This window comes from Ranitomeya variabilis, chromosome 1, assembly GCF_051348905.1.
Source record: "Ranitomeya variabilis isolate aRanVar5 chromosome 1, aRanVar5.hap1, whole genome shotgun sequence".
Classification (NCBI taxonomy): Eukaryota; Metazoa; Chordata; class Amphibia; order Anura; family Dendrobatidae; genus Ranitomeya; species Ranitomeya variabilis.
Genome location: NC_135232.1, coordinates 334,916,546 through 334,944,247, shown reverse-complemented (window position 1 = coordinate 334,944,247; position 27,702 = coordinate 334,916,546).

The following is a 27,702-nucleotide window of genomic DNA, read 5'->3' as shown; positions in this document are numbered from 1 at the left end:
CTCTACACAAAGCAGGAGCGATTACACTCATGTCAGTGTGTTCCAGCGGGTGGGGAAAGTGGTCGCATTACTGATGTGACCACTAACCAAATCAGCTGAATCGTCATGGGACAGTATGGATTAGCTTCATGTTGGACAAGTAAGTGATATGGTTGTTTATTATTTTTCTTCTTTTCCAGGGGACATGGGCATTGGAGGATTATCCTCACATCAGGGACAGGTGAGGGATATGGTTGTTTATCATTTTCTGTCTTTTACAGGTGACGTGAGCATCAGTGGATTAGGCTTAAGGTGAATATAACTATGCTTTTTTATTTTGATTTAGAAAAAAAGGTGTATTTCTTTCAAATAAAGGATATTATTTTGGCTGTGTATTTTTAACGATCTAACTAAGGAGTTAGTAATGGGGGCGTTTTATGGACACCTCTCCATTACTAACCCATGGGCTTGATGTCAGCTGACAATACAAAGCAGACGTAAACTCCACAAATATTACTCCACTTGCCTCCGAGAGCGAGGTGCGGATTTGACGCATGTTATTGATGTGCTTTTTCTGGGGTGGCTGCGGGCTATTTTTAGGCTTGTGTGGGCCAATATCCATGGCCGCCCCTTCTCAGTCTGAGAATACCAGGTCCCAGCTGTTTGGTTTAGCTTTGTTGGTTGTCAAATATGAGGGGACCCCATGCAGTTTTTTAAAAGTATTAAAATAATTTTAAAAAAAAACAGCGTGGAACCCCTCTATTCTTGATAACTAGCCATGATAAAGCTAACAGCTAAGAGTTGCAACCGGTAGCTATCAGTTTTGCCTATGCTGGTTGTCAAAAATAGAAGAGACCCCACGTCATTTTTTTTATTTTCAAGTGCCTGCTGATGAATATTCCCATCAACAACGCCTGGTCCAGCTGTTTTCAGCTACAGTAGGCGTAGGCTGATGTTAGTAGTACACTCTCATCAGCCAATGCGTATAACCAGAGGTAACCTTTTTACTGACAGTGTGGGAACTGCAGCTCTCTGATTGGCGGTAGGGTTGAGCGAAACGGATCGGACAAATTCAAAAATCGTCGACTTTCGGCAAAGTCGGGTTTCATGAAACCCGACCCGATCCTAGTGTGGGATCGGCCATGAGGTCGGCGATCTGCGCGCCAAAGTCACGTTTCATATGACGCTTTCAGCGCTATTTTTCAGCCAATGAAGGAGGATGCAGAGTGTGAGCAGCGTGATTACATAGGTCTCGGTCCCCACCATCTTAGAGAAGGGCATGACAGTGATTGGCTTGCTTTCTGTGGCGTCACAGGGGCTATAAAGGGGCGTGCACGGCGACCGCCATCTTACTTCTGCCGATCGTAGCATAGGGAGAGATTGCTGCAGCTTCATCAGAAGAAGGGATATAGTTAGGGAGGGAAGATTAACCCCCAAACTGCCTGTGCTGTAGCGATTTCCACTGTCCAACACCACCTTTTTTTTGCAGGGACAGTGGAGGCTATATTTTTGTGCATCAGCTCTGTAGATTATTAGGCTGCCTTATAAGGCTCCCCGATAGCTGCATTGCTGTTTGCACCGCTGCTGTGCAAACCAACTGCTTTTTTAAAAGCAAAAATCCTGTTGCTTCTTTCTGCACCGTTATCTTGTTTATTTGTCCACACTTTTCTGTGCAGCAGTCCTTTTTATTGCTCCAATACTTGTCCTGAGATCACTATAGGGAGATTGAAATTGTACTACAGTCCTTGTAATTTTTCATATATCTTCCAGCCACTTTCTGCCACTTACATTGTGTTGTTTTATACACTGGGCCTGAGTTTTGGTTCAGTCTCCCCCCAAAAAAAGTGAGATTCAAATTCTCACAAAGTGGATATACTTCAGTCCTGTTAGTTTGTCGTATATCAGCCAGCCACTTTCTGCCACTTACATTGTGTTGTTTTATACACTGGGCCTGAGTTTTGGTTCAGTCTCACCCCAAAAAAAGTGAGATTTAAATTCTCACATAGTGGATATACTTCAGTCCTGTTAGTTTGTCGTATATCAGCCAGCCACTTTCTGCCACTTACATTGTGTTGTTTTATGCACAGGGCCTGAGTTTTGGTTCAGTCTCCCACCAAAAAAAGGGAGATTTAAATTCTCAACAAGTTAATATACACCTTCTGCCTTGTTTTACAGTACCATATAACGGTTGTTATTTTGGTTAGATTTTCCAAAAAATGTGGAAGTCTGGTGGAAGAGCCCGTGGCGGTGGTTGCCAGCTCGTACTGATGGTGGTGGTGGTGCATCTGGTGGTAGTGGCAAAAGCACAATAGCTCCTAAGGCTGGAGGTGTTGAGCCAGCGTCATCATCTGGCTACACAAGGCCTCAAAGGATCCCTTATCTGGGAGTAGGAAAACAGCTTTTAAAGCCGCTTGCCCTGCTGCTAGTGCAGCGCCCCACAGTCCTGGTCGTTGCAGTAATGTCGCTCTGCCACTAAGGGGAGTGATGTTACGTCTGATTACACTAAAGGAGTTTCTCTGACCAGGTAACACTCACACTACACTTCACACTCCGGCCACCAGGTGGGGTGGTTCTATCTAGTAGGCCACTCCTCACACTCTGGTAAAACTGGGGGTTGGACAGGAAGAGAGAGAGAGAAGTAGCTGGGAAGAGCTAGTGAGAGGACCTGTCAGGGATGGGATCCTGGCAGACTCCTAAGAGCAGAACTAACCAGTGAACAACGGGAATACAGTAAAGAGGAATTAGGACCAGAAGGAGTCGTGCTGTTAGACCGAGGCAACATCCTTCTGAGGTGCAAACAGTCGGTGGCCGGAACGCCGAGCAAGTAAGAGACTTTAAGTACTACTGCAAACCACGGCAGGACAGCCAATTATAGGTTGGCTGTCTCACACAAATCACCTAAGCAGACAACGGAGGCAGCTGTGGGAGAGGGGCGACTCTAGGGTCCCGGAAGAACTCCAGGCCTACCCCGTCATACGGGTGCGTCCTACCATATCACCTGGGGAACGGAGAGAACGAACATCAGAGACAGACACAGCAGTTGTGAGGACTATCCCGGGGTGCTCAGCAGGGAAGAACTACAACACCCAGCGCTAGAAGGTAGACACTGATTCCCACCTGTAAAGGGAACTCCTGATGTGCCTTTGGACCGGCCGGTCTCTGACAGCCCTGTTGACAGCGCTCTGGACTGAGGACTCTAAAACCTTCAGTAAAGAGGTAAAGAGACTGCAACCTGGTGTCCTCGTTATTTACTACGACCTACACTGCACCGCAACATCACCACCATCCACATCTATCATTGCGCGCCCCTCAGCAGGGTCACGGACCGGGTCTAGCCACCGTGACAACCCCAGAGCAGAGACTCAGAGGCCCGGTACCGGGTACCCCTCGGCCCTGCGGCAGTGGGGGCGCTGCAAACTTGGCGTCACGAACAGGATCTACTTAAGCCTGAAGAATCAGGTCATGTGTGCCTTGGAACTGTGATTTACTGTGCTTGGACTGTACTTTATTGCAAAGACTGTGCGTCGACAATTGCCGCCAAGAGTTCCCGCCACGATTCGCCATCGCAGTGTGCGGAGGGAGGAGCCACAGCTTCGTGGGCGGAACCGGCCAAAAGAAGCGCGGAACGAGAAAGCGCGTTAACGTGCCGATCCCGGAAGAGGAACCCCGATCTCCAGCAGGTTAGTGGAGGAAGGGCCAGCCATGTCCGAGTCGGGAGGAGCGGAGAAGGAGGCCGCAACCGGGGACGCAGGGGCGCCTCCGGGCCCCGCAGCGGGCGAAGCCGCGGCCCTAATACCACCACCGGCTGCCGCAGAACCCGCTGCCCCCAGCAGTCAGTCGGACACTGCCGCTACCACAAAGGCCATAATGCCCTTCTCTATGCCGTACCTGCCCGGAGCGGCCTGGCTCCCGCGATACTCCGGGGAGTCGCATACATTCACTGACTTTAAGGAAGGGCTCTGCAGCCTGCTCGAGTTCTATCCCCTGACAGAGCCTCAGAAGGTTCATATGATAACCGGCCAACTCTTTGGGGCGGCTCTGAGAGAATTGAAGTCCTGGCCCGCCGAGGATAAAGGAACTGCACAACAGATTTTCGCAAAGCTTAAACCCACCTTCGATACTCGCACTGCTACAGAAATTAAACTGACTTTCTATGGATGCAAACAGAGACCGCAGGATAGCTTACGGGACTATGCCCTTAATCTCCAGGAGGCGATGCGGGCCATTAAGCAGAGTGACCCCGGCAGCATGCAGGATGAGGATAAACTCCTGAAGGAGCGGTTCATTGAGGGGCTCCTGTGCAGTCACCAGCGGGGCCAATTGCACTTCTTGGCCATGCAAAATCCAGACTTGACTTTTGCGCAATTCAAAGATAAGGCTATCCAGGCATTGCAGGAGCGACAGCCCAGCCGTGCAGCACCTCCCCGGCGCCCCGCGCTCACATACCACCAGGAGGTGGCGTCGGATGCTCCAGTCGCCGCCGAGACCGATGCCCAGAGCCTAGAGGACGACTCCCCTGCAGGACTTCGCCTCCAGATGCAGGAGCTAACCAAGAGCGTTGCTGCCCTGGCCCGGACGGTGCAGTCCCTACAGGAGGCCCCCAAGGAGAAGATCCAGTTGGCCTCCAGACCAGAGGATGTCCCTTGGATGCGACAGAGGAGGACTCCGCTGACCAGAGGCCGGAACGACGATCGCTTCCACCAGGACGGACGACCCATCTGCCGCCGCTGTCACCAGGTGGGCCACCTTGCAAGGTACTGTCCTTTAAACGAGCAACCCCTGGGGCAAAGGGCCAACCCCCAGGAGTAGGATGGTAAGGCCCACAGCATTGGAGAACCAAGTACATTGGAGGACGACCAGTTCTCCCTGTAGTGGTTGATGGAATCCCCTTGAACGCTTTGCTGGACACCGGTTCTCAGGTGACGACTATACCTTACGTGCTTTATAGACGATATTGGGAGGACACCGATATTACTGGCCCTGACGATGATTTCACCATAATAGCCAGTAATGGTCAGCCGTTGCCACAAGTGGGGTATAAGGAGGTCACCATCAAGGTGGGGCGGGTGGAATTGAAAGCCCAAGGGATTGTGATTGTTGATATTGACCGTCGAGTATGTAATCCCATGATGACTCTTGGTACTAATGTTATAGAAAATTGTCTTGCAGAAGTTATTGTTTTATTGCAACAGGTGGCAGAAACCGCTGGCCACAGTGAGCAACGTGCCTTGCAGAAGGAAATCAGAGCTCTGATGCAGAGACAGCAGGTAGAGCTGACTGGTGGTGAGATTGGTCGTGTCACTGTGAGTGATTCAAACCCCATCGCGATACCCCCCAGGAGTGAAATGTTAATATGGTGTCGGGCAGCCATAGGGGAAAGGACTACCATGCCTTGGTAGAACCCATATATTCAGACAATAGGCCTACTGTTATGACCCCAATGGCAGAGGGTCTCAAAAGTAAATACCAAGTCTGCAAACAAAAAAAACCAGCTCATAGGGCAGTGGTAACTGGGCTGACCGTATATCTAAACCTAGCACCACAAATAGCAGCAGCCGGGGAACGTGCCTACGTTGGTTCTAGACGTCTCGCGCCAGCCGGAGAACTAACTAACCCTAGAAGGGAAAAGATAGACCTTTCTTGCCTCCAGAGAAAAGACCCCAAAAGTAGGATACAAGCCCCCAACAAATAATAACGGTGAGGTAAGGAGAAAAGACAAACGTAAGAATGAACTAGATATTTAGCAAAGAGAGGCCCACTGACTAATAGCAGAATATAGTAAGATGACTTATACGGTCAGCAAAAACCCTATCAAAATTCCCACACTGGATATTCAAGAACCCCCGAACCGTCTAACGGCCCGGGGGGAGAATACCAGCCCCCTAGAGCTTCCAGCAAAATCAGGAATCACATTTAGTACAAGCTGGACAAAAAATAAGAGCAATGCAAATAACCAAAAAACAAAGAAGCAGGACTTAGCTTAATTTTGCAAGATCCAGGACCAGCAGACAGGAGCAAACAGAAAGGAACTGATTACAACGATGCCAGGCACCAGACTGAGAATTCAGGAAGTTTATATAGCACCACCCCTGGACTAACGACCCAGGTGGGTGCCAAAACTGAAGAAAGACAATCCCAGAGTCATATCACTAGTGACCACAAGAGGGAGCCAAAAAAGTCTAATTCACAACAGTACCCCCCCTTTAAGGAGGGGTCACCGAACCCTCACCAAGACCACCAGGGCGATCTGGATGAGCAGCGTGAAAGGCACGAACTAAATCGGCCGCATGCACATCAGAGGCAACCACCCAGGAATTATCCTCCTGACCATAGCCCTTCCACTTGACCAGATACTGAAGCCTCCGCCTGGAGAGACGAGAATCCAAGATCTTCTCCACTACGTACTCTAACTCGCCCTCAACCAACACCGGAGCAGGAGGCTCAACAGAAGGAACCACAGGTACAACGTACCGCCGCAACAAAGACCTATGGAACACGTTGTGAATGGCAAACGACACCGGAAGATCCAAGCGAAAGGACACAGGATTAAGGATTTCCAATATCTTGTAAGGACCGATGAAACGAGGCTTAAATTTAGGAGAGGAGACCTTCATAGGAACAAATCGAGAAGACAGCCATACCAAATCCCCAACACGAAGTCGGGGACCCACACCGCGGCGGCGGTTGGCAAAACGCTGAGCCTTCTCCTGTGACAACTTTAAGTTGTCCACCACATGATTCCAAATCTGCTGCAACCTATCCTCCACAGAATCCACCCCAGGACAGTCAGAAGGCTCCACATGTCCCGAGGAAAAACGAGGATGGAAACCAGAGTTGAAAAAAAATGGCGAAACCAAAGTAGCGGAACTAGCCCGATTATTAAGGGCAAACTCAGCCAACGGCAAGAAGGTCACCCAATCATCCTGATCTGCAGAAACAAAACACCTCAAATAAGCCTCCAGAGTCTGATTAGTTCGCTCCGTTTGTCCATTAGTCTGAGGATGAAAGGCAGACGAAAACGACAAATCAATGCCCATCTTAGCACAAAAGGATCGCCAGAACCTGGAAACAAACTGGGATCCTCTGTCAGACACAATATTCTCAGGAATGCCGTGTAAACGAACCACATTCTGAAAGAACAAAGGAACCAGATCGGAAGAGGAAGGCAGCTTAGGCAAAGATACCAAATGGACCATCTTGGAAAAGCGATCACATACCACCCAGATGACAGACATGCCCTGAGACACCGGAAGATCTGAAATGAAATCCATGGAAATGTGTGTCCAAGGCCTCTTCGGGACAGGCAAGGGCAAGAGCAACCCGCTGGCACGAGAACAGCAAGGCTTAGTTCGAGCACAAGTCCCACAGGACTGCACAAATGACCGCACATCCCGTGACAAGGAAGGCCACCAAAAGGACCTAGCCACCAAATCTCTGGTGCCAAAAATTCCCGGATGCCGTGCCAACACCGAGGAATGAACCTCGGAAATGACTCTGCTGGTCCACTTATCAGGAACAAACAGTCTGTCAGGTGGACAAGAGTCAGGTCTACCAGCCTGAAATCTCTGCAACACACGTCGCAAATCCGGAGAAATGGCTGACAAGATAACTCCCTCTTTAAGAATACCAACTGGTTCTGCGACTCCAGGAGAGTCCGGCACAAAGCTCCTTGAAAGAGCATCAGCCTTCACATTCTTTGAACCTGGTAAATACGAGACCACAAAGTCAAAACGGGAGAAAAACAATGACCAACGGGCCTGTCTAGGATTCAGGCGTTTAGCAGACTCGAGATACATCAGATTTTTGTGATCAGTCAAGACCACCACACGATGCTTAGCACCCTCGAGCCAATGACACCACTCCTCAAATGCCCACTTCATGGCCAACAACTCCCGATTGCCAACATCATAATTCCGCTCAGCAGGCGAAAACTTCCTAGAGAAAAAAGCACATGGTCTCATTACAGAGCAACCAGGGCCTCTCTGCGACAAAACGGCCCCTGCCCCAATCTCAGAAGCATCCACTTCAACCTGAAAGGGAAGTGAGACATCAGGCTGGCACAAAACAGGCGCCGAAGTAAACCGGCGCTTCAACTCCTGGAAAGCATCCACGGCTGCAGGAGCCCAGTTAGCAACATCAGAACCTTTCTTGGTCATATCCGTCAAAGGTTTAACAACGCTAGAAAAATTAGCGATAAAATGACGGTAGAAGTTAGCAAAACCCAAGAACTTCTGAAGACTCTTAACTGACGTGGGTTGAGTCCAATCATGAATAGCTCGGACCTTGACTGGGTCCATCTCCACCGCAGAAGAAGAAAAAATAAAACCCAAAAAGGGAACCTTCTGTACTCCAAAGAGACACTTTGAGCCCTTAACAAACAAAGCATTCTCACGCAAAACCTGAAACACCATCCTGACCTGCTCTACATGCGAGTCCCAGTCATCAGAAAAAAACAGAATATCATCCAGATAAACAATCATAAGTTTATCCAGATACTTCCGGAAAATATCATGCATAAAGGACTGAAACACTGAAGGAGCATTAGAGAGCCCAAAAGGCATCACCAAGTACTCAAAATGACCTTCGGGCGTATTAAATGCAGTTTTCCATTCATCTCCTTGCTTAATGCGCACAAGGTTGTACGCACCACGAAGATCTATCTTGGTGAACCACTTGGCACCTTTAATCCGGGCAAACAAGTCCGACAACAGAGGCAAAGGATACTGAAATTTAACAGTGATTTTATTCAGAAGCCGATAGTCAATACAAGGTCTCAAAGATCCGTCCTTCTTGGTCACAAAAAAGAATCCCGCACCAAGAGGGGAAGAGGATGGACGGATATGCCCCTTCTCCAGAGATTCCTTGATATACGAATGCATTGCGGTATGCTCAGGTACAGACAGATTAAATAATCTTCCCTTAGGAAATTTACTACCTGGAATCAAATCTATAGCACAGTCACAGTCCCTATGAGGAGGAAGAGCACTGGACCTGGACTCGCTGAATACATCCTGATAATCAGACAAATACTCAGGAACTTCCGAAGGAGTAGAGGAAGCAATAGACACCGGTGGGGAATCACCATGAATTCCCTGACAGCCCCAACTTGACACAGACATTGCCTTCCAATCCAAGACTGGATTATGGGTCTGTAACCATGGCAGACCCAAAACGACCAAATCATGCATTTTATGCAGAACAAGAAAACGAATCACCTCCCGATGTTCAGGAGTCATGCACATGGTTACCTGTGTCCAAAACTGCGGTTTATTTTCCGCCAATGGCGTAGCATCAATACCTCTAAGAGGGATAGGATTTACCAACGGCTCAAGAACAAAACCACAGCGCTTGGCAAATGACAGATCCATAAGACTCAGGGCAGCACCTGAATCCACAAACGCCATAACAGGGTAGGAGGACAATGAGCAAATTAAAGTCACAGACAAAATAAATTTAGGTTGCAAATTACCAATGGCGACAGGACTAACAACCCTTGTTGGGCGTTTAGAGCATGCTGATATAACATGTGTTGAATCACCACAGTAAAAACACAGCCCATTCTGACGTCTATGATTTTTCCGTTCATTTCTAGTCTGAATTCTACCACATTGCATTAAATCAGGTGTTTGTTCAGACAACACCACCAGAGGATTAGCAGTTTTGCGCTCCCGCAAACGCCGGTCAATTTGAATAGCCAGCGCCATGGAATCATTCAGACTTGTAGGAATGGAGAAACCCACCATCACATTCTTAATAGCTTCAGAAAAGCCATTTCTGAAATTTGCGGCCAGAGCACACTCATTCCACTGAGTAAGCACGGACCATTTCCGAAATTTTTGGCAATACACTTCAGCTTCATCCTGGCCCTGAGAAATAGACAGCAAGGCTTTTTCTGCCTGAATTTCAAGATTGGGTTCCTCGTAAAGCAATCCGAGCGCCAGAAAAAACGCATCAATATTTGCCAATGCCGGATCTCCTGGCGCTAGCGAGAAGGCCCAATCCTGAGGGTCGCCCCGTAAGAAAGAGATAACAATTTTAACTTGCTGAGCTGAGTCTCCAGATGAACGGGGTCTCAGAGATAGAAACAATTTACAATTATTTCTGAAATTCCTAAACTTAAATCTGTCTCCAGTGAACAGTTCAGGAATAGGTATTTTAGGTTCAGACATTGGACTACTGGTAACAAAATCTTGTATGCCCTGCACACGAGCAGCAAGCTGGTCCACACTTGTAATCAAGGTCTGGACATTCATGTCTGCAGCAAGCTCAAGCCACTCAGAGGTAAAGGGGAGGAAGAAAGAGAGGAAAAAAAAAAAAAACTCAGAATTTCCTTTCTTATTATCCCACTTCTGCAATGCATTAAACATTCAACTTTGGCCTGGCATACTGTTATGACCCCAATGGCAGAGGGTCTCAAAAGTAAATACCAAGTCTGCAAACACAAAAAAACAGCTCATAGGGCAGTGGTAACTGGGCTGACCGTATATCTAAACCTAGCACCACAAATAGCAGCAGCCGGGGAACGTGCCTACGTTGGTTCTAGACGTCTCGCGCCAGCCGGAGAACTAACTAACCCTAGAAGGGAAAAGATAGACCTTTCTTGCCTCCAGAGAAAAGACCCCAAAAGTAGGATACAAGCCCCCAACAAATAATAACGGTGAGGTAAGGAGAAAAGACAAACGTAAGAATGAACTAGATATTTAGCAAAGAGAGGCCCACTGACTAATAGCAGAATATAGTAAGATGACTTATACGGTCAGCAAAAACCCTATCAAAATTCCCACGCTGGATATTCAAGAACCCCCGAACCGTCTAACGGCCCAGGGGGAGAATACCAGCCCCCTAGAGCTTCCAGCAAAATCAGGAATCACATTTAGTACAAGCTGGACAAAAAATAAGAGCAATGCAAATAACCAAAAAACAAAGAAGCAGGACTTAGCTTAATTTTGCAAGATCCAGGACCAGCAGACAGGAGCAAACAGAAAGGAACTGATTACAACGATGCCAGGCACCAGACTGAGAATTCAGGAAGTTTATATAGCAACACCCCTGGACTAACGACCCAGGTGGGTGCCAAAACTGAAGAAAGACAATCCCAGAGTCATATCACTAGTGACCACAAGAGGGAGCCAAAAAAGTCTAATTCACAACAGCCTACTATTCTGACAGCCCGGGGGGTGGTCGACGTTCGCCAGGGGAGAGTGCCCGTACGTGTCCTCAATTGTGGGGAGGAAGAGGTTCACCTCACCAAGTATGCTACGCTTGCCAAATTGTTCACTGTTAATAATAGTGTGATACAGACACCTGAACCCTTGGTCCCGTCAAACGTGGCGGAGGACAACGGTTCTGCAGAGCACTCGAAAGACTGGTGTCGGGAATTGCATGTGGGCACTGACTCTACCCCATCCCATCAAAAACAGGGGGCCTACAGGGTGGTACACGAGTACGAGCAGGTATTCAGCAAACACCCCTTAGATTTTGGGCAGGTGAAAGGGATCCAACACCATATCCCCACGGGAGATCACCGACCCATAAAAGAGAGATATCGCCCTGTACCCCCAGCTCACTACCAGTGTGCCAAGGACATGTTGCGGGAAATGAAGGAGGCTGGGGTGGTGAGAGACAGCTGTAGCCCCTGGGCAGCTCCGTTAGTCCTTGTTAAAAAGAAAGATGGTACAATGAGAATGTGTGTTGATTACAGGCAGTTGAATCGCATTACACATAAGGACGCATACCCACTGCCCAGGATAGAGGAGTCTCTGGCTGCCTTAAATTCTGCTAACTACTTCTCTACCTTAGATCTCACCAGTGGGTACTGGCAGGTTCCCGTAGCGGAGGCGGACAAAGAGAAGACGGCCTTCACGACACCAATGGGTCTCTGCGAATTCAATTACATGCCCTTCGGATTGTGCAATGCACCCGGGACGTTCCAGAGGATGATGGAGTGCTGCCTGGGACACATGAACTTCGAAACCGTGCTGCTGTATTTGGATGATGTCATTGTCTTCTCTAAGACCTACGAAGACCATCTGAAGCACCTGGCCGAGGTGTTTGAAACCCTGTCCAACTTTGGCTTAAAGGTGAAACCGTCCAAGTGTCATCTGCTGAAACCTAAAGTGCAGTATCTGGGCCATGTGGTGAGCGCTGAAGGAGTGGCCCCAGACCCCGACAAGGTCACGGTGATCAAGGACTGGCCAAAGCCCAGTGACCTTCACGAAGTCCGGCAGTTCCTCGGGCTGGTAGGCTATTACCGGAGGTTCATTAAGGACTTTACCAAGAAGGCTGCACCCTTGCAAAACCTGTTGGTGGGCCAAAAAAAGAGGACCAAGGGGAGGAACACCCCCTTTGAGTGGAACGAGGAGCTGGAGGGATCCTTCACTTGTTTGAAGTCGGCACTGACGGGAGAAGAGGTACTGGCTTACCCCGAATACGACCAACCGTTTGTGCTGTACACAGATGCCAGCAATGTGGGATTAGGAGCCGTACTGTCCCAGGTCCAGAAAGGCAAAGAAAGGGTGATCGCTTACGCCAGCAGGAAACTCCGTCCCACGGAAAGAAACCCTGATAACTACAGTTCCTTTAAGCTGGAATTCCTTGCCATCGTCTGGGCAGTGACAGAGAGGTTCAAACACTACCTGGCCTCCGTGAAATTCACCGTCTTCACGGATAACAATCCGCTAACGCATCTGGATACTGTTATAAATAACAAAATCCCAAATATATTAGATACCTTCAACAGAATAATTTTAGAACAGAATTCCCCTTGTTGTTATATGAGGAACAAAGGTATGCCCACAAGAATAAAATTGAAAAATACTTTATTAAATACCACATATAGTGAACATTAAAATCCACGAAAATAGCCAAACAAGGTGAAATCTCACTAAAAACAATCACAGAGCAAACACGATAACCCATGAACAGAACTTCAGCTGTTATGTTTGTAATGTATAAGAAACACTCCTTCAAAGTAGCGCAATAAATATGTATAAGCCACTGAGACCAATCAGTCCTACACACAAAGTCTCTATGAGAGCCTAGTGAACAGAGTTATGAAATCCCATGTGTGTGTGACAGTATAAAAATTGGCTATAGGACTATGTGCCCAAATGTGACTATGTATTGAAAGGCTACTGCGGCAAAAATAACTAATATATGCAAAGGTTAAGCATTAAAGTGCAACAATGCTACCAGTCTATGGTTGAACTGCAACCTAATAGATACAATATGCTTATGTGTCCTTAAGCTTATATAATCCTGCAGTGCCATTATATGAGTATAAATGCATGACAAGCAAGTCCATATCAGGAGTTAGTTTCAATGAATCTAAGAATGAACTTACATGGAGCTGATGCTGGGATCGTGTGCCTGTGCTGTAACCCCGACAGCACTGTTTCGCCACTCAGGCTTCTTCCATAAAGGGGGACAAGTGTGTTGTGTGTGTAGCAGGCCCTCATTTTAAAAGGCAACCAATTAGCCCACTACCAACAGCTGCTGTCTGCAGCCGCATCTCGGATATCGTCACGGCGCATGCGTCGGATCACAGCCGTCCGCGCAAACTCAGTGACTTCACAGCTACCGTCGTCACCCAATGGGCGGAGCTAGAAGACACAGAACGGCCGAATCAGGGGCATGCGCACTAATCCAAGTCAGCATACTGTGGATTTAACTAATGCTGCAGAAGTAGAGCGTGACTAATAGGAGGCATGGTAAGGGCAAGTTATACAAAGAGGTATGGTATACATACAATACCCTACAAGGGTATCAACATAATGATAAGATTTACCATAAGTATTTGGGGAATCCAATGCATATAAATATATTACTAATAACGTATTATATATCAATAAAATACAAAAAAGCATTATAATCCCAATACATGGCAATTGTTGAACACAATGAATACAGAATTGCAAGATAAATAATACAATACCATACAACATACAATTATGTATTGCCACTATAACTATTCAGAGAACCAAATACTAGTATAAAAACATGACAAAATTGGACAGCAGATAATATATCATATATCAAAAACCTACAGTATACAATAAATTGCAATACACTGTACTATATGCACATATTAACCATATGAATACATATGTATATAATAACTGTGATCTCAATTTTGATTGAAGATGTTTGGTGTAACTGCAGGAATCCATGACCATTAAGCTGACGTCCACAAAAGGCCTTAAGAAAAGACGGGGTGCCACTAACCATATACACCCTAAAGTGTGAAAGTAAAACAATTAGATTAAAAGACAAACAACACACTAAAAACTACATAGGATGGAACCCCGGGATAGACTACATATATACTTATAATTAGAAACTCCTCAATTTGGCCATTACAATAACCAAACAGGCAGACATTAAATTACATGGTAAAAAAAAATAAGGAAAAAATTAGGAAAAAATTAGGAAAAAATAATAATAAGGAATAGGAGACCAAAACAGAACAGGTATCCAAGCAATGGCAAATATCTGGACCATAAAGGAGAGATGGCCAAGGTGGATTTCATGTTCATAGAAATGAACTAAGGCCCATTGTTTCATTGAGTCCTTGTGGGGCAAGGGTACCCAACTGATATATCCACCTACTCTCTTTACGTGCCAGTATTTTGCCTAAGTTGCCGCCTCTATCGTTAAGAATCACCTGATCAATGGCCTGTATTTTTAGGCCAGTGGGGTTGGAATTATGGTGTACCCTAAAGTGTTTAGGCAAGGTTTTGAGCTGACTAGGATCTTTAGCTACCATAGCTTTTTCAATGTCAAGGATGTGTTCTCTTGTTCGTATCTTGAGCTCACGTGTAGTGAGCCCAATATATACCTTTTTACACGGACATTGCGCATGGTATATAACCCCTTTCGAACAACAGGTAAGATGTTTGCGTATCTCATATGACCTGGAACCATCATGATTGACAAAGGAAACACTCCTAATATGATTTTGACAAGCCTTACACTTTCTACATGGGTAAAATCCATTACCACTTGCTGTATACAAACCACCTATGGTCTCCATCCCTGAATAATGGCTATGTACCAGGATATCTTTAAGATTCCTTGCTCTTCTGGGTGTCATGGCTGGATAGTTGGACAAGGTCTTTTTAAGAACGGGGTCACAAAGCAAAATATTCCAATGTTTACGGAGGATTGCTGTTAATTCTGGCCACTGTTTATTAAAATTGGTTATAAACCTGACCTGGTTGTTATTATTTTTATTTTTATTGCGAGATGAACTACCGCCATATAATAATTCCTCCCTCCGGATACTGCATGCCCTGTTATAACCTTTTTTAATCTGTCTTTTGCTGTACCCACGATCTTGAAAGCGCTGTGCTAGGTCACTAGCCTGAGCTTGAAAATTGTCCTCTGTGGCACAGATTTTTTTAACCCTTAAAAATTGTCCAATTGGAATCCCGTCAATGGTTGGTTTGTAATGGGCCGATGACGCATGAAGTAGAGTGTTCGTGGCAGTTGGTTTTCTGAACACATCAGTCACAACCCTGCCATTGGAGGCCACCGTCAAAGTAAGATCCAGGAAATCCAAAGTTCTACCCCATTTATACGTGAGTTTGATGTTATAGGTATTTTGGTTTAACATGTTCATCAAGGTTTTTAGTTGATCTACACTACCCTCCCAAAAGAACAAAACATCGTCGATATAACGACTCCATCCTTGAACCTTATCAATTCCTACCAGTTGGTCATTCTGAAAAATTTCCTTTTCCCAAAAGCCCATAAATAAGTTTGCGTAGGAAGGGGCGCATGTTGCGCCCATGGCCGTTCCTTGCTTTTGAAGAAAAATTGTTTTGTTAAAAATAAAAACATTATGTTCCAAAACAAATTTTAACAAAACCAGGATCAACTCTATTAGGGCTTTATCCAAATTGCTTTGATTTAAATAATACGAAGCCGCATTCAAACCGTCACTATGCCGAATGGATGAATACAGGGCCTCTACATCTGCTGTTACTAAAATGGCCCCCTCGTCCAAGTATATAGAGTCCAGCCTTTGCAGGACAGATGTAGTATCTTTTGTGTAAGATGGGAGTGTCAACACTAGCGGCTGTAGGTAGTAGTCAATGACAGTGCAGATCGACTCACATAAACTCTCCTTACCAGAAACTATCGGTCTTCCAGGGGGGTCACTTGGATCTTTATGTAGTTTCGGCAATAGATAGAATGTGGCCATTTTGGGTTGTAATTTAACGATGTATTCAAGTAGTCGTTTTGGAATAATCCCTTTTTCATATGCTCCTTCTAAGATCTTGATTAATTCTTGTTGGAACTGTGTGGCGGGATTATACGTCATTTTCTTATAGCATGATCTCACAGATAAAATTTTATCTGCTTGCTTCTCATACAAATTCATTGGCCAGATAACAGTATTGCCCCCTTTATCTGCCTGTTTAATGACTATTTTGTCAAGATTCTGCAATTCAGTCAGTGCCAACCATTCTTCCCTATTTAGATTACTATTCCAACCTGGACTATTAGGTAGTGCCTCAATATCTTTTGTTACTAGCTTCGTAAAAACATCGATTGCTGGGCATATACTAAAATTAGGGAATGTTTTAGATTTAGCAATTAGGTGCATAGGAAACTTACCGGCCTCAGCTTGGGCATTTTCCTCAAGCAATTCCTCAAGATCCCTTAAGGCTTCACTTTCCATTTCAGTAGAAGGAGGAGAATCCAAGTCCGCTTTATAATGCATTTTTTGTAGAACTATCTTACGGGCAAAGAGGTGTAGGTCTTTTACCACCGTGAATTTGTCTAATGCAGAGGAAGGTGAGAATGTTAGACCCTTCTCCAACAATTTGATCTGGGTTTCTGATAATATATGTTCTGATAGATTGATTACCTTCATGCGGTCATTAGTCCGTTTAGCCTTCTTTTTAGAAAAGATATCAGCATACTTTGTGTTATTCCCGACTCTTGTCCGCATGAAGTAATCACTTGAACTCTCTGACTCACTACACGAGGCACCACTCTCTGAACCCGATGCTATCTCTTTAGACGCTGCCTCACCAATTGAAGATGTTACTTTGGATCTTTTTTTGGGGAATTGCCATTTATAAATTTTATCCATTTCATAATCTTTGGAGTCTCTTAAATATTTCTTCAATTTTAGTTGGCTGATATCATTCTCCCATTTGTCAATATCCTTCTCTATGGCTTGCATATAGCTCTCCAATTTCTCAGATGTAAGATTCTTTTTCAAACTTCTGTGTACCTCATCGATTTCCTTATCAATCAAATTTAATGATAGTGTATTTTTATCAATTATAATTTTGATGAATTCTAAGGAACAATTAGTGGCTGCTTTTTTCCACCTCTGTATTAGATCAACATCTTCTAAATCAAATGAGGGGTACACTTGCACCCGTAGGCCTCTAGGGATAATATTTTGTTCCACATAATTCTCTAAAGCCGTTTTATTCCACCATGTTTTGAGTTTTCTATGTACAGCATTTTTATATTGCATCGTTAAATCCCGATTTTCGAAGTTACCATCCTGTGCAGTAGAGATTCCCTGCTTGAATAAATCCGTGGCCTTGGACCGCCAGGTTGTTTCCCTAGCTTTAAGGTCCATCTTAAGTAACCAGGATAATCTGTTTGAAAACAGCAGCATATATATAAATAACAAAATCCCAAATATATTAGATACCTTCAACAGAATAATTTTAGAACAGAATTCCCCTTGTTGTTATATGAGGAACAAAGGTATGCCCACAAGAATAAAATTGAAAAATACTTTATTAAATACCACATATAGTGAACATTAAAATCCACGAAAATAGCCAAACAAGGTGAAATCTCACTAAAAACAATCACAGAGCAAACACGATAACCCATGAACAGAACTTCAGCTGTTATGTTTGTAATGTATAAGAAACACTCCTTCAAAGTAGCGCAATAAATATGTATAAGCCACTGAGACCAATCAGTCCTACACACAAAGTCTCTATGAGAGCCTAGTGAACAGAGTTATGAAATCCCATGTGTGTGTGACAGTATAAAAATTGGCTATAGGACTATGTGCCCAAATGTGACTATGTATTGTAAAGGCTACTGCGGCAAAAATAACTAATATATGCAAAGGTTAAGCATTAAAGTGCAACAATGCTACCAGTCTATGGTTGAACTGCAACCTAATAGATACAATATGCTTATGTGTCCTTAAGCTTATATAATCCTGCAGTGCCATTATATGAGTATAAATGCATGACAAGCAAGTGCATATCAGGAGTTAGTTTCAATGAATCTAAGAATGAACTTACATGGAGCTGATGCTGGGATCGTGTGCCTGTGCTGTAACCCCGACAGCACTGTTTCGCCACTCAGGCTTCTTCCATAAAGGGGGACAAGTGTGTTGTGTGTGTAGCAGGCCCTCATTTTGCATCTGGATACTGCCAAACTCGGGGCCTTGGAACAGCGGTGGATGGCCCGGCTGTCCAACTACGATTTCACCATCAAGTACCTGGCAGGACACAAGAATGCCAATGCCGATGCCTTGTCCTGAATGCCCAATTTGCCAGAAATGGGAGAAGACCCGGAGGCACTTGAAGAGGTGGAGCTGCCTGCATTCCATCGCCCCAAAGCCACTCAGAACTCTCATCATGTGAAGAACAGGCACAGGAACCAACCGGATGCCACACTGAATCCCCTGCCCCATCACGGATGGGCGGAAACTCAGGATGGTGACCCCGCGGTCCGTCGGGTGAAAGAGCTCTTGACGCAGGCAGGGTTGCATCCCGGCCCAGATGATCCACAAGAAACCCAACAGCTGTGGAAGGGGAGAAGCAAACTGTTTATCCATGATGGCAAGCTGTGCAGGAGGACCATCGACCCACGTACTCATGAATTGGTGTGGCAGATAGTGGTGCCAAGGCGAGATGCGCCCATGGTTCTGGGAGCCTACCACGATGGAGCCGGACACTTCGGATGGAGGAAGCTAGAGAGGCTACTCCGAGGGAGGTTCTATTGGATTGGCATGAAGAGAGCCATTGAGAAGTGGTGTCGGGAGTGCGGTCCATGTAGCCTGCGCAGGAAGGACCGTGGCAGCCAACGGGCTCCCCTGCAGCCTATCATCACCAAACGGCCGCTCGAACTGGTCGCGCTGGATCATGTGAAGTTGACACCTAGCCGGTCCGGCTATATCTACGCTCTTACCATCGTAGATCACTACTCCAGATTTCTGGTGGTTGTACCTGTCAAGGATCTAACGGCCAGGACTGCCGCCAAGGCCTTCCAGCAGTACTTTTGTAGGCCCCATGGCTACCCGGAGAAGGTACTGACTGATCAGGGACCAGCATTCGAAGCAGAAGTGTTCCAAGAGTTCTGCCAACTGTACGGGTGTAAGAAGATCCGAACCACGCCGTACCATCCTCAAACCAATGGGATGTGCAAAAAGATGAACCAGGTGGTGATCGACTTATTGAAGACCTTGCCCGTAGAGGAACGGAACCTGTGGCCGACAAAGTTGCCTGACTTGGTGGATATCTACAATCACATCCCAGTAAATTCCACCAACTGTACTCCAGCGTACCTAATGAGGGGAAGGCCTAGCCAGCTACCCGTTGATCTGGACATGGGGGTCCTAGTCCCCGAAGATACCTCGCCGGATGCGGATTGGGATGCAGAAAGGCAGCGAAGGTACCGCAAAGTACAGGAGTGCGTGGAAAGAAGTCTCGCCCAGGCTAGGCAAAAACAAGAAAGGGACTACAACCAGCACGCTCCTGCGATTCCCCTGTCACCTGGTGAGCAAGTACTTAAACGAAAGAGGAGACTACACAAGCTCGATGACCAATGGGAAGCAGAACCGTATACCATCCTGCTATCCGATTTCGACAACACGAAGGTCTGTCTCATCAGAAAGGACAGAGGGGAGACCTCGACAGCGGTATCCAGGGATCACCTTAAGGTCTGCCCCGATAAGTTGAGAGAGAGGGACACGGCCCCAGGAATCTCCCCGCCGGTGGAAAAGGAGAAGATGATCCATACCGTCCTTGGTGACTTTCCCCAGTCCTGGACTCAGATAAATCAGGCCATCGTGGTACCTGTTCTAACGTTTCAACAGCCGGACCCACCAGAAACAATGGTGGTACCAGATCATCCGGCCCCGCAACCTCAACAAGCCCTACCTGAAGATGCCATGCCAACCGTTGAACCGGCAAATCCTCCCTCTGCTATCGGTGAGCCTGCCGTACCTACTGTTGCCAGCAGCAGCAGCCCTGAGAGCTTCAGCCTGCCAGTGCTACCCAGACTCACTGAAAGTGTAGCTAGAAGGCAGTACACTACACCAGGGGTAGCAAGTATAGTGGGCCCTGTTAGGCCAGTAGCAACCCCTGTGCTGCGAAGGTCCACACGCAGCACTCAGAATCAAATTCCCCTCCGCTACAAAACTTAGAGATACTAATAAGGGCTGTTATTTAGTTGAAAATGTTTGTGTATATATCTTTTGTTACAGGTTTTAAAATGGACAATAGAGTAATGGACGGTGAATTGCTCCAAAAACTTCTAAAAGGGGACCCCTTTGTTTACCCGGGGTCCCCGCTGTTTCAACCACTGAACTGAGAGTCATAAACTGTGCATGACCTAACTTTCGCAATGTTCAAGAGTCCTCACCTCCCATAAAGGGAAGCACTGCAATGTTTAATTGTTTATGATATTTCACAATTTTGTGTGTTTTCTGTTAACATGTAATGTTGTTCTTGTTTTCCCAGTCCGGGAGTACTGGATTTAACCGGGGGGGAGTGCAGCGCCCCAGAGTCCTGGTCGTTGCAGTAATGTCGCTCTGCCACTAAGGGGAGTGATGTTACGTCTGATTACACTAAAGGAGTTTCTCTGACCAGGTAACACTCACACTACACTTCACACTCCGGCCACCAGGGGGGGTGGTTCTATCTAGTAGGCCACTCCTCACACTCTGGTAAAACTGGGGGTTGGACAGGAAGAGAGAGAGAGAAGTAGCTGGGAAGAGCTAGTGAGAGGACCTGTCAGGGATGGGATCCTGGCAGACTCCTAAGAGCAGAACTAACCAGTGAACAACGGGAATACAGTAAAGAGGAATTAGGACCAGAAGGAGTCGTGCTGTTAGACCGAGGCAACATCCTTCTGAGGCGCAAACAGTCGGTGGCCGGAACGCCGAGCAAGTAAGAGACTTTAAGTACTACTGCAAACCACGGCAGGACAGCCAATTATAGGTTGGCTGTCTCACACAAATCACCTAAGCAGACAACGGAGGCAGCTGTGGGAGAGGGGCGACTCTAGGGTCCCGGAAGAACTCCAGGCCTACCCCGTCATACGGGTGCGTCCTACCATATCACCTGGGGAACGGAGAGAACGAACATCAGAGACAGACACAGCAGTTGTGAGGACTATCCCGGGGTGCTCAGCAGGGAAGAACTACAACACCCAGCGCTAGAAGGTAGACTCTGATTCCCACCTGTAAAGGGAACTCCTGATGTGCCTTTGGACTGGCCGGTCTCTGACAGCCCTGTTGACAGCGCTCTGGACTGAGGACTCTAAAACCTTCAGTAAAGAAGTAAAGAGACTGCAACCTGGTGTCCTCGGTATTTACTACGACCTACACTGCACCGCAACATCACCACCATCCACATCTATCATTGCGCGCCCCTCAGCAGGGTCACGGACCGGGTCTAGCCACCGTGACAACCCCAGAGCAGAGACTCAGAGGCCCGGTACCGGGTACCCCTCGGCCCTGCGGCAGTGGGGGCGCTGCACTAGTGTGCTATCAGAAAGAGTCTTCAGTGCTGCTGGTTCAATACTGACCAAAAAAATGACACGTCTGGCTACCCAAAATGTTGATGATCTAACCTTCATTAAAATTAACCAATCATGGATTTCAAATTATTTTGCCCCACCTTCCCCTGCTGACACGTAGCTTGCCAGAAAAATGTCTTGCTTTTGGCCTCCTCTTACTGACTTCTCCAATTCCTCCATTTGCAGCTGCTGAATGTCCACCATAGGCCATTTTATACCTCCCTAAATGGTCTGACTCCCCCACAGGGCCGTGGTCACCACCTGGCGCAAGCACCCGTGCGAGCGCCGTTAGCCTGGACAGGTGGGTGGGCCCACTCTTGGGCGACGGCACTGGCACAGGGTCCCTCATAGTACAATGAAGTGTCTCTGACGGTGGTGGTGCACAACCAACGTCAGACACACCATCGTAATATGAGGGGCCCTGTGCCAGTACTGCCGCCCATGAGAGAGTGTTCCCCCCCAGCTTGAACAGTGCTCTACCACTTGCAATACTTACCTCTCCCTGCTCCACCACTGTGTAGTCTGTGCTGTTAAATCCTTCAATGGCACTGCCAATACAAATTTGTTGAAATGATAGATGATAGTTAAAATATACAGGGGCCCTGGCCTCCATTTAGACCAGTTAATACTTTGCGCCTACTACCACTGTCTGCTACTCAGCGGAGGAGCCCACCCCTGTACCTAGCTATGCCACCTGTTTATTTATGAACAATTTTTTGGCAGACATTTAGCCCACTTTATTATTTGGGCCTACTAACTGTGTCTGCCACTCATTACAGATTTTCTTCACTGAACAAAGCAATGCCGCCTGTTTAGTCCCGTTACCAATTTTGAACTGCATTTAGTCTACTTTATTTTTTGGGCCTACTAACTGTGTCTGCCACTCATTACAGTTTTCCTCCACTGAACAAAGCAATGCCGCCTGTTTAGTCCTGTTACCAATTTTGAACTGCATTAAGCCTACTTTATTTTTTGGGCCTACTAACTGTGCCTGCCACTCATTACAGTTTTCCTCCACTGAACAAAGCAATGCCGCCTGTTTAGTCCTGTTACCACATTTGAACTGCATTTAGCCTACTTTATTTTTTGGGCCTACTAACTGTATCTGCCACTCATTACAGTTTTCCTCCACTGAACAAAGCAATGCCGCCTGTTTAGTCCTGTTACCACATTTGAACTGCATTTAGCCTACTTTATTATTTGGGCCTACTAACTGTGTCTGCCACTCATTACAGTTTTCCTCCACTGAACAAAGCAATGCCGCCTGTTTAGTCCTGTTACCACATTTGAACTGCATTTAGCCTACTTTATTATTTGGGCCTACTAACTGTGTCTGCCACTCATTACAGTTTTCCTCCACTGAACAAAGCAATGCCGCCTGTTTAGTCCTGTTACCACATTTGAACTGCATTTAGCCTACTTTATTATTTGGGCCTATATTTGTGTTTCCTCCTCATCCTGCCCATTGCCCAGCCACTGCTAGATGAGTCTGCTGGTACATTGAACCAGACCACTACATTCCCCTTGCACTCTACACAGCCAGAATCTGACCCTGCTGAAAGTCAGGTTCCCCTTCCCGGATACTATACCACCTTACACGGGGACAAAGAGGAAGGTGCAGATGAAAGTGCAGGTTCCTTCTTCAGGTGGGGGGGCATACTTGTTGGCGACGTCACTGGCACAGAGCCCCTCATAGTACGTAAAAGTGTCTCTGCCAGTGGGAGGCGCCACCCGCCGTCAAACACACAGCCGTACTATGAGGGGCCCTGTGCCAGTGACGTCGCCAACAAGTATGCCCCCCCACCTGATGAAGGAAACTGCACTTTCATCTGCACCTTCCTACGAACGAGTGGGCCCCCCCTGCTTGCTCAGGATCACAACACTTGCAAAGTTGAAATACTTACCTCTCCCTGCTCCACCGCCGTGACGTATTCCGCGTTTCCTGGGCCCATGAAAATCTTGAGCCAGCCCTACCCCCCCCCACAACTTTAGCCAAATGACCCCCAGTTTTCAATGCCTAACTATTATTATAAAGTAAATTAAGATTGACAAGCTTAAGTAATAAGAATTGATGTTTTTGACATTAAAATGGGCACTGTAGGTGTTTTCCTGTCCTCCACTCACTGCTGACTTTGATTCCCCATTGACTTGCATTGGGTTTCGTGTTTCAGTTGGCCCCCGAATTTTCGCAATAATCGGCCGATTTCACCCAACGCGAAACCCGACTCGATCCGAAAAAAGTAAAAGTCGCTCAACTCTAATTGGCGGTAATGATCTTACCACCGATCAGAGCCGCCAGCATTTCTTGCGCTGTCATGCAGATAACAGCATGGGAAACACTCGATGTTCAGGCTGCCGAACCCAAACAGTAACACGGATTTCCGTGTCAGAACACTAGGTGTTCAGTACAGACCCCGAACTTTACTGTTCGGGTTCGCCCATCTCTAGATGTGTCTAACACTCTGAGGTCTTCTAGGAGTGTATGCAACTCCTTTTAATCCCTTACCGACATCAGGCATACATTTATGCCGTTTCGAGGTCCCCGCCGGAGCCCACATCTTTCTGGGGACATGTCAGCTGTTTTGAACAGCTGACATGTGCCCGCAATAGCCGCGGGTGGAATCGCGATCCACCTGTGGCTATTAACCAGTTAAATGCTGCTGTCAAAACTCTGACAGTGGTATTTAAATCGCACTTCCGGGCCATCGGACCGGAAATACGCACACCGGATTGCGGGTAACCGGTGTGTTGGCATGACAACCTGAGGTCTCCTGGAGACCTCTATGGTTGTCAGTGCCAGCTTGCTGTGAGAGCCACCCAGTGTAATAATTATAGGGGATAACTCAGGAGACTCTTTGCATGGAACAAGACAACTACAGGACACAGTTTTATAAGTGGTAAAGTCTATATTATCACATGGTGATTCAAACAGGAGCAGAGAGAAACTCAAGTCCACAACACTTGGTGTAAATATTAAACGCAGCTTAACAGTCTATAGGGAACTTCAGAGGAAAATGCAATCACGCAGAAAGTCTATGAAACACAATTATTCTTGAGGATACTTGACACGAATAAGTCCTTGTTGTAGTCCAAACACAGATAGATATGCTTATAAGGCAGTTCAAATAATATCTTAGCACAACCAGGGAGGCTTGGGTAATAGTCTCAGGTTTTTGCAGAGCAGCAACAGCTTACATGTCCAGCAAATGCAGATGGAGAAAACGCAAGCAGCAGATGAAGGAGGATTACTGGAAACTGGTGTATGCAGCAGTAACTTAGAGCAGAGTAGCAGGATAACCACACAGGTTCACAGGAGCAGGTATATAGCCAGGGAGTCACCATGTGTCACGAGCTGGATGCAAGGCAGAATTCTCTAGCACAGACTGAAGGCTGGGGTGGAGTTTTATAGCAGGAAGAAACGGTGCACATGAGACCAAAGACGCCATCTTGGAAAAGGGCAGTAATGCACAAAAGGTAATAAAAATGTTTAAAGTCCTGGCATTACTCCCTACTTAGAAGCGGCCTCAGGACGATCCTGGACCTGGGAATCTCTGATGAAAACGAGAAATCTTCTGTTGGGCATTGATGTTTTCCACAGGTTCCCAAGTCTTCCTCAGGGGGATATCCCTGCCATCTTATCAGATATTGGAGCCGATTCCTGGGAATCCTTGAATCAATAATTTCCTGCACCACAAATTGTTCTTGCCCATCAATCACCACAGGCTGCGGAGGTGGCACAACACGTCCCTGGAAGGTATTAGGAGATACAGGCTTTAGTAAAGATACATGAAAAACTGGGTGTACCTTCATAGTCCTAGGCAGCTTCAGCCGGCAGGCCACAGAGCTCACAATACCGTTGATCTTGAAAGGGCCAATGAATTTCTGTCCAAATTTTTGTGAAGGAATGTTTAACTTCAGATTCTTAGTTGCTAACCACACGGAATCTCCTACCTTGAACATGGGTGCAGGTTTACGGAATCTATCAGCCGATCTCTTATAACGTTCTTGAGCTATGGTCAGGGATTCCTTCAGAACCTCCAGATTTTGTCTCATCGCAGTCAGCCTTTCCTCCACTGCCGGAACCGGAGAATTAATTGGAGACCTAGGTAAGATACACGGATGATAACCCAGATAGGCAAAGAAAGGAATGAACTTAGTGGAGGCGCTCTGAGAATTGTTATATGAAAATTCGGCTAAGGGCAGTAACTCCAACCAATCATCTTGGAGATGGCTGACATAGCATCTTAGATATTGTTCCAACGTCTGGTTGGTACGCTCAGTCTGACCATTTGTCTGGGGATGGTAATCGGAAGAGAGACAGACATTAATGTTGAGTGCAGAGCAAAACCCCTTCCAGAATCTTGAAGTGAACTGTACTCCAATGTCAGAGATGATCTCATCCGGGACCCCATGCAGCCAGAAGACATTTTGAATAACCAAGTTCACTGTATCCTTAGCTGAGGGGAGGCCGGTGCACGGAACAAAATGAGCGGCTTTAGTCAGGCGATCAACTACCACCATGATCGTATTCATGCCCCCCGATGTAGGCAGCTCCACAATAAAGTCCATTGATATAGACCCCCAAGGGCGGGACGGAACAGGTAATGGTTGCAGGAGACCCGTAGGTGCCACACGAGAAGTCTTGTAACGAGCACATACCTCGCAAGAGAGAACATAGTCCTTAGTATCCTTCAGGCAAGTTGGCCACCAGAAGAATCGGCTCAGGAACTCTTGTGTCTTCCGTACGCCCCTGTGACCAGCCAACTTGGAGTCATGTACCAACTTGAGGATCTGCAGACGGATGACCTCAGGGACGTAGATACGTCGATCTCTGAACCACATGCCACCCTTAAAGACAAGATTAATATCCACAGGTGGGTTGGCCAGAAATACATCATTGTCATAAGCCTCCCTGCACTCCTTCCACAAGTCCTGATCGTGGATAACTCCGATGAAATTGGCATCAGATAGAATGGTCTTGGACGGGGCTCCAGGTACGGAATCCACAGCATGGATTCGGGATAAAGCATCAGCCTTCCCATTACGAGAACCTGGACGGTACGAGATAACAAAGTTAAATTGATTTAAAAATAAGTTCCAACGAGCCTGACGAGGAGAAAGACATCTAGCGGATCTAAGGAACTCTAGATTGCGATGGTCAGTTAGCACTATGATCTGTTGTGCAGCTCCTTGCAGATGATTCCTCCATTCTTTGAAAGCAATTCCTTGTCTCCCACGTCGTAATTCTTCTCTGCTGAGGTTAGTCTACGGGAAAAGAAAGCACAAGGATGTAGCAGACCCTTCTCTCCAGTTCTTTAGGAGAGAATAGCCCCCAAAGCATTATCAGAAGCGTCCACCTCCACAATGAAAGAAAGTGTTGGATCTGGGTGTATCAACAGCGGTGCTGAGGTGAAACAGATCTTAAGCCGATCAAAAGCTTCTTGAGCCTGTAATGACCACTTAAAGGGCTTTTCCTTCTTTGTCAAGGAAGTAATGGGACGGACAATATCAGAAAAATTTTGAATGAAGCGTCTGTAGAAATTTGCAAAACCAATAAAATGTTGGACCTCCTTAACGTTCTTGGGTACCGGCCAATCAAGGATAGCCTGAATCTTACCAGATTCCATGTTCAGCCCCTGGGGAGAGATGATATAAACTAAGAACTGTATCTCAGAACGATGGAACTCGCATTTCTCCGGCTTAATATACAGATGGTTCTCTTTCAGACATCTTAAAACAGTTTTGACATGTTCTTCATGTTCCTGTAGAGAGTCAGAAAAGATTAGTTTATCGTCCAAATAGATCACCACAAACTGGTCCAACAAATCTCTGAAAATGTCATTAGCAAGGTGTTGAAACGTTGCAGGGGCGTTACAAAGCCCGAAGGGCATCACAAGATATTCAAAGTGTCCATACCGGCATCTG